The sequence below is a fragment of the Leopardus geoffroyi genome, chromosome C3, assembly GCF_018350155.1.
Source record: "Leopardus geoffroyi isolate Oge1 chromosome C3, O.geoffroyi_Oge1_pat1.0, whole genome shotgun sequence".
Classification (NCBI taxonomy): domain Eukaryota; kingdom Metazoa; phylum Chordata; class Mammalia; order Carnivora; family Felidae; genus Leopardus; species Leopardus geoffroyi.
The window spans coordinates 139,970,719-139,977,728 of record NC_059338.1 but is presented as its reverse complement, the minus strand read 5'-3'; positions in this window follow the sequence as shown (position 1 = coordinate 139,977,728).

The window sequence follows — 7,010 nt, the reverse complement described above, 5'->3', positions numbered from 1 at the left end:
GTCTCTTACACCAAAGACATTCCCTGAATGTCCTGAGTGGAAGCCACACCCTGGTGAGAAGACATCTCTGGAAAAAATGAATACATTTTCAGGAGTGTGGGCCTTGGTATTCGTTCTCTGGAATTTTCCCCTTTGATAAATTTTCCTTTGCCTTCCAGTTGCCAAATTATCTCTTCTGGTAGAATGCCTTGATTTTTTTCATTTGCAGAGATCTCAAAGTCCTAGGCTATTTTGCAGAGAAAGGAAGCCTTTGAAGACAGCATGAATGTGCACACTTTCCCCATGGGAAGTAGTTCTCCTGCCCACATTCACCAAAACCTCCTTCCTGGTGCCTATTCAGTACTCCATAATAGGAAATCTCTTCTCTGTTGATAGTGGCAGCTTGTATCAAACTGGGATGTATCGTTTCTTCTTCACTCATGGATGATTCTGATTTGCTCTTTGGGGTGTAAAACTGACCGTACCCAGAAGATACTATCGGTCTCAAAATTTCTCTGAAGGTGGGGGCCATAGTAGCATTTGCTACACCAGCTGCATAGCCGAGACAGGATCAGATGACCTCCACACCATGCACCAGTATCCACTAGTATGCCATCTCGGATGGCAACCTAGAACTGTTGCTTCTTTCTTTCAAATCACCCCTGCTGTACGCCTTCTATGTGTGAGGTACGCAGGCACTAGCTATATTCAGCAAAATCGTAACAGAGTTTTCCTGCAGGGAGCTTACAATCTAGTTGTCAAGAGGAGTATTAACCTGCGCTAATGTCTGCCAGCACTCTGCACAGCCGGGCCCTAATGGGAGGGAGATGCTGGGACTTTCCTTCTTCTGAATCAAGAGTCCCAGCAATCTCAAGAGAGAGGAGAGCCCATGCACAACCCTCTGCCCCCTTCCCTGTGATTCAACAAACATTTAGGGAGCATCTACTTGGTGCGAAAAGCTGGGGAGTGACCAAAACAAATCAAATACACATCTTTGCCTTGAGGAGTTTACAAAAACAGTCCCAGTAGCTTTCAGGTGGTCTGTAAATTGCCTTCCTTGGGTTCAGTCTGGAAATGACACCTGTGCACTCCATGATCTTGAAGTCACTAGGCCATAGACAGCCCATTCATTTGGGCAGACATAGTACATGCCACACTTTTTTGTTTGACTTTATGGAAAAGCGCATTGACAAAATGAGCCCAGTATTGCTGAATAACAAACGCCAGAATGCAGTCACTCATTGCAAACAAACCAATGCAAATCTGGAGGACCTCTGAATTTGCATTAAACGTAGCCAGTCTACAGCTTCTAACAGTCAGAAGCAATCACGGCCACTGCTTGCTAAAGTGGTATCAACAGACGTCTGCTTGTTCTATCTGTGGTGATCTGAGAGTGCTGCCCTAGGGCCTTGCTGGATGGGTCAGTGTTTACATAAAAACCAGAGCAGACAGGTTCGGGAACTCACCGAAAAAGAGCAAAAGCAATGCTAAACGCAGTCCCCAGGCCACCATGGCATAATATGGGAGACTACGCAACACATAATTCCTTAATATTGTTTCTAACAAACTGGATGTTGTTATTATTTTCCTGCAACAACTGCTACTGCTATTATTATTGAGGGCAGGATAGCAGTATTTAATTGGGGAGAATGACTTTCTTTGTTGCTGTGACCACTGGTAAGAAAGTTAGTTTGCTCTCACATTTGTAATGGCAACACTGTCATCTGGTGGAAAATATTGGAAGTACCTAAAGCATTTCCTTTTTATTTCCAAGGCGAGGATCTGCTGGTTAAGAAAACAGGAAAACAAGGATATTGCACCTCCTATTTCTACCTATTTTTAACTTTTAACATTTTTACCAGCAGAAGTCATTTAAAAAGAAAGTTTCAGTCTTGAGCAATTCTTAAATCGCTTGCCAACCTCGATGTGTCTCAATCTCGACACTGCAAGTTCACGTAAAACTCTTGAACGATATTTTGTACCGATAGGAATTTCTACTGCCCCCTAACACTGTGTAGTGACTTCACTGTATATTAACTTCTTTTCTACAGATTTTTGAGCTACCAGGTGAATTAATTGAAAAAGTCGAATCCTGTTAGGCACCACCTTAGATGATGCTGGTAGCCTGTGAAAAATGAATGTCTTTTTTCTTATATAAACCGGTAACAAGACTTGTTTTCACAATTCCTTTTTACATTTTTGTGCATATAATACCTGTATATTATACTCATATTCTAAAGTGACCAGAAAGTGTTATTTAATAGAAACTACATACATTTTTTATGTCTCTATAGACGCTTTGATTCTGGGTACATTTACAATAAGTTAGCAGTAAAATAGACTATTCTTTTCAAGTATGAATAAAAATGTACATTGAAGTAAAAGATGACTACTGGTTTTTTTTTAATTTTTTTTTTTTTTGCATTTATTTATTTTTGAAAGACAGAGAGAGACAGAGCACAAGTCGGGGAGGGGCAGAGAGAGGAGACAGAGAATCCAAAGCAGACTCCGGGCTCTGAGCTGTCAGCACAGAGCCCGAAGCAGGGCTCGAACCCACAAACCATGAGATCACGACCTGAGACGAAGTCGGACGCTCAACCGACTATGCCACCCAGGCACCCCATGACTACTGTTTTTAATAACTTCTTCTCCATTGCAGTATTTATTATAGTAAAATTGGAAAAGGTACGCATCATGAATGTCCCTTCATTCTTCAGATTTCAAGGGAAAGTGAAGTCACAGGCTGTGTGACCACAAGAAACCCAGTCCCTACCCCAGGAACATCTGAGCATTCCTGTGATGGTTCAAATGTTCTGCAAACCCACCGAGGTGTTGCCAGTGTAGGCTCACTGCAGACTCTGGGTTTCTCTGCCAATGACTCAAACTTTCTCATAACTGCCTCTTGTCCCTGCAGCTCACTCCTGGCCGCCATCTTCCCAAATCAGGCACTTGGGCTCTCTTTTTATTTCCCGAGGAAAGCTGAGACAAACTTTTGCAACTAATACATTTTACTAAGGTTTGATGATAAATAAAAGGGTTATCCCAGAAAAGAAAAGCTTAAAAGTGCGTCTCGGACACCCGTGAGCCTTGAGTCCTTCACCCTCACAGGACAGCCTCTGTGCACCCCTCTTAATCTCCTGCCTTCCATCTCCTCACATCCAGGCAGACCTGCCCGCTGTTGATTTCGGCGCTGCTTCTGGGTCGAGTTGCCAAAAATACCCTCCACCGCACCCCAGCCAGGGAGCAAAATCTCCTTAACATCAGATTAATCTCTGCAGAGATTAAGACAATACTGTTATTTCTGTTAGTTAACGGAATACTTGACATCTGGCCTAACACGTGTTCACTGGAGCTCCGTCCCCGGATGAGGCTTCTCCAAGATGAGTGAAAGACTTTGACTTGAACCAAGTGGCCAGCACCTCACAGTGGGCTCATCTCCAGAAAACAGAGGGCGAGGGATGGTGGGATCCATGGAAACTCTACTTTGCAATTAAAAACTTTTCTTTGGAATTCTAAAACAGAGTTTATTAGAAAGGTGATGGGGGGGGGGGTGGTGGGGGATGCTGGTTTCAATGGTATGGTCCAGGTTTTACCCTTAGTGATGCAAGCACAACAACATAGAAAATTATAAATTTGTCAAAAAGATTAAAATACAGTCTCCCATGTACTTGCAAGCAACATAAAGAAAAATGTTAATTTCTAATCTTATTGCCTTTTCCTTCAAGTGGGCATTTGAATTCCTATACCTGGCTGGGCAAATAGAAATTATATTAGATATTCCTAATAGATTCCATAATCTAATCATGGCTGAGAATATAAACAACAGACTAACATAATCATATTCTTTCCCTACTCTAAGTGTACATCAAATTCTATTTTTCCTTTATTTTTTACCTCTGTCAAAATGACCTAAATAACATCTCTTAGCCCCTCCTCTCCAATCCCACTACCACTGCCTTAGTCCTGGCCCTCGTCATTTCTTAATTAAATAGGTTCCTAATGGAGCTTAGACTCTCCACCTTTTCCTAAAAACTCCGCTTTCAATAGATTTCTAAAATGACAACTCTGAGCTTTGTTTTAACACCCTGCTAAAAACTTAACATAGGATATGGGCATCTGGGTGGCTCAGTCAGTTGAGTGTCTGACTTTGACAGGTCGTGATCTCACAGCTCGTCAGTTCAAGTCCCACATGAGGCTCTCTGCTGTTAGTGCAGAGCCTGCTTTGGATCCCCTGTTCCCCTCTATCTCTGCCCCTCCCCTGCTCACACTCTCTCTCAAAAAATGAATAAACTTTGTTTTTATCTTGACATAAGATAAAGAGTCAGGTCCGAAACCCTTAGTTTGGTTTATAAGATCTTTCATTATCTGACCAATCTATATTTTCAGCCTCACCTTTTTACCACTCTTTTTCACACCCTGTACATCTCTTTTATGCTTTTGTTTAAACATTCCTCCTGCTTTTTCATGCTTCTATTACTTGGGAGCCCTTTTCTGCATGTAGAAGATACTCAAGATATTGTCTTGAATTCTAAATATATTTTACTCAATCTTCAAGCCCTAAGTCAAATGTTAGCCCATTAAAAACTCAATCAAGGGGTGCCTGGGTGGCTCAGTCGGTCAAGCGTCCGACTTTGGGTCAGGTCATGATCTCACGGCTTGTGAGTTCAAGCCCCACATCGGGCTCTGTGCTGACAGCTCAGAGCCTGGAGCCTCTTCAGATTCTGTGTCTTTCTCTCTTTCTCTGCCCCTCCCCCACTCACACTCTGTCTCTCTCTGTCTCTCAAAAATAAACATACATTTAAAAAATAATAATAATAAAATAAATAAATAAAAACCCAGTCAATATATAATTATGGAACCCTTAATAGGTGGATGATTCTGAATCCATCAAGCAGCATTGGTCTCTCTATACTCTAAGAACTTTGATGCATAATTACATGTTGAACCCTAACTACACCTACTACATTGTGAGTTTTCTAAGTGCTTTATAAATATTAATCACACTAGCTTTTTTGGCAGTCATATTACCCTGTTCGTTTCCATTCATTCTTCCACCACTAGAGCCATAAGGTTGGGGTTTCCCCACTATGCTTGTACTGTTAAGTAAAAACTCCTCACCCAGCATCTGTGCAAATGGGTTTATGAAGCTCAATTTTAGGTACTTACAGTGACTTCTTCTAAACTTAATTTTGGTAGATTCAGCCAATCATTTAATATAATGATATCATTTCGAATTCTGATTTTCTTTTTTTTTTTAATGTTTATTTATTTTTGAGAAAAAGAGAGAGAGAGAGCACAAGCCGGAAAGGGCAGAGAGAGAGGGAGACACAGAATCCGAAGGAGTCTCTAGGCTTTGAGCTGTCTGCACAGAGCCCAACACAGGGTTTGAACCCACAGATGAGATCATGACCTGAGCTGAAGTCAGATGCTTAGCCGACTGAGCTACCGAGGTGCTCTTGAATTCTGATTTTCTTAACCAAACAATTGGTTATTCTTCTCAGATTCATGTGACCTACATATATTCAAACATCTTTTTTTTTTTTTTTAATTTTTTTTTCAACGTTTATTTATTTTTGGGACAGAGAGAGACAGAGCATGAACGGGGGAGGGGCAGAGAGAGAGGGAGACACAGAATCGGAAACAGGCTCCAGGCTCTGAGCCATCAGCCCAGAGCCCGACGCGGGGCTCGAACTCACGGACCGCGAGATCGTGACCTGGCTGAAGTCGGACGCTTAACCGACTGCGCCACCCAGGCGCCCCTCAAACATCTTTTTATTTGGAGACTATAAATTGTTGAATAAGACAAGTTAGAAAGTGATTATCACCAAATTATCACATTATTCTCATCAGTCAGGCTTCAAGTGCCTCCTTAGGGCCTGGGATGATGCACTATGTTAGGTAGAGAACCGTTCTGAACTCCAGAGTCAGCATTTTCTTAATGTCTGTACTGTAGTCTAATATATTAATTCTATGGAAAAGAAATAGTATGTCCAACCTGAGGTGTTCTTTCGAATGAGTTCTTCAAGACCACAGTCAGTTTTTGTTAGCTATTACGAGTCATGTCTTATTTGGGATTTCCACTAAATTCATCACTTACGATTTTTGAAATCTACCTTCTTCCACTTTTTGCAAATTCTCACAATGATTGCCCATTTTCAGTGTCCTGGCTCTTCTCTCATCCTCTAAGATCCTCCAAGTTCGCCAAGAAAAATGATCTTAGATGATTTTAATAAATGCAGCTTTATCTATTCAGTGTTTCAACAAGAAGTTATTAAATGTCTATAATGTGCCAGGCACTGTGCTGGCCACCAGTTCACCTTGAGTTAAACAGATATATTTCCTCCATTCAAAAGGAGGCATTCGCCTCCATTTTGATCCTCTGTGTCTTGAAAGGTTATAGTTTGGAGAGCCAGTCAGAATTTGTCTTCAATTACACGGGACTTAAACTAACAATGACCAGCATTTTGCCTGGTAAGTTATACCTCGTACCAGGGAAGGTAAAGAAATGCTAACCGTTAGTCGTTTGCAGTTATAAAATGTCCTAAAGACTGAAGAACATTCTCAGGAACATGTTTTCTAGCAGCTCCCATGGTGCTCACGTCTTGGTGAGCAAAGGCAAATCCAATAATCGCAGGACACACGAACTTGCAGCAAACCAGTGAACAAATTAATTCAAAAAAAATAAAGATATGTAAATCCAGATTGTGCTTCGGTGCCATGCAAACACAAACAGAATGATGTGATGGGAAGTAAATAGATGCGGAACGAGGCACTACCTTTGACAGAGTGACCAGGCACCATCTCTGATTTCAGTGCGAGTGCAAAGATCACGAGACGGGAAAGAGGTGGACACAGTTAAGGAATCTCCATGGTTGGAGTACAATGAGTGTGGAAGGGAGGTATGAGACAAGGTTGGCAAGTGGGAGGTAAGAAGTAGCCAGATTCAGAGCCTTGTGAGTCTATCAAAGTTGAGATTCTATTCAACAGGAAACCACTAGAGGGCCCTAGGCCCTGACTGACCATGGGTAAAT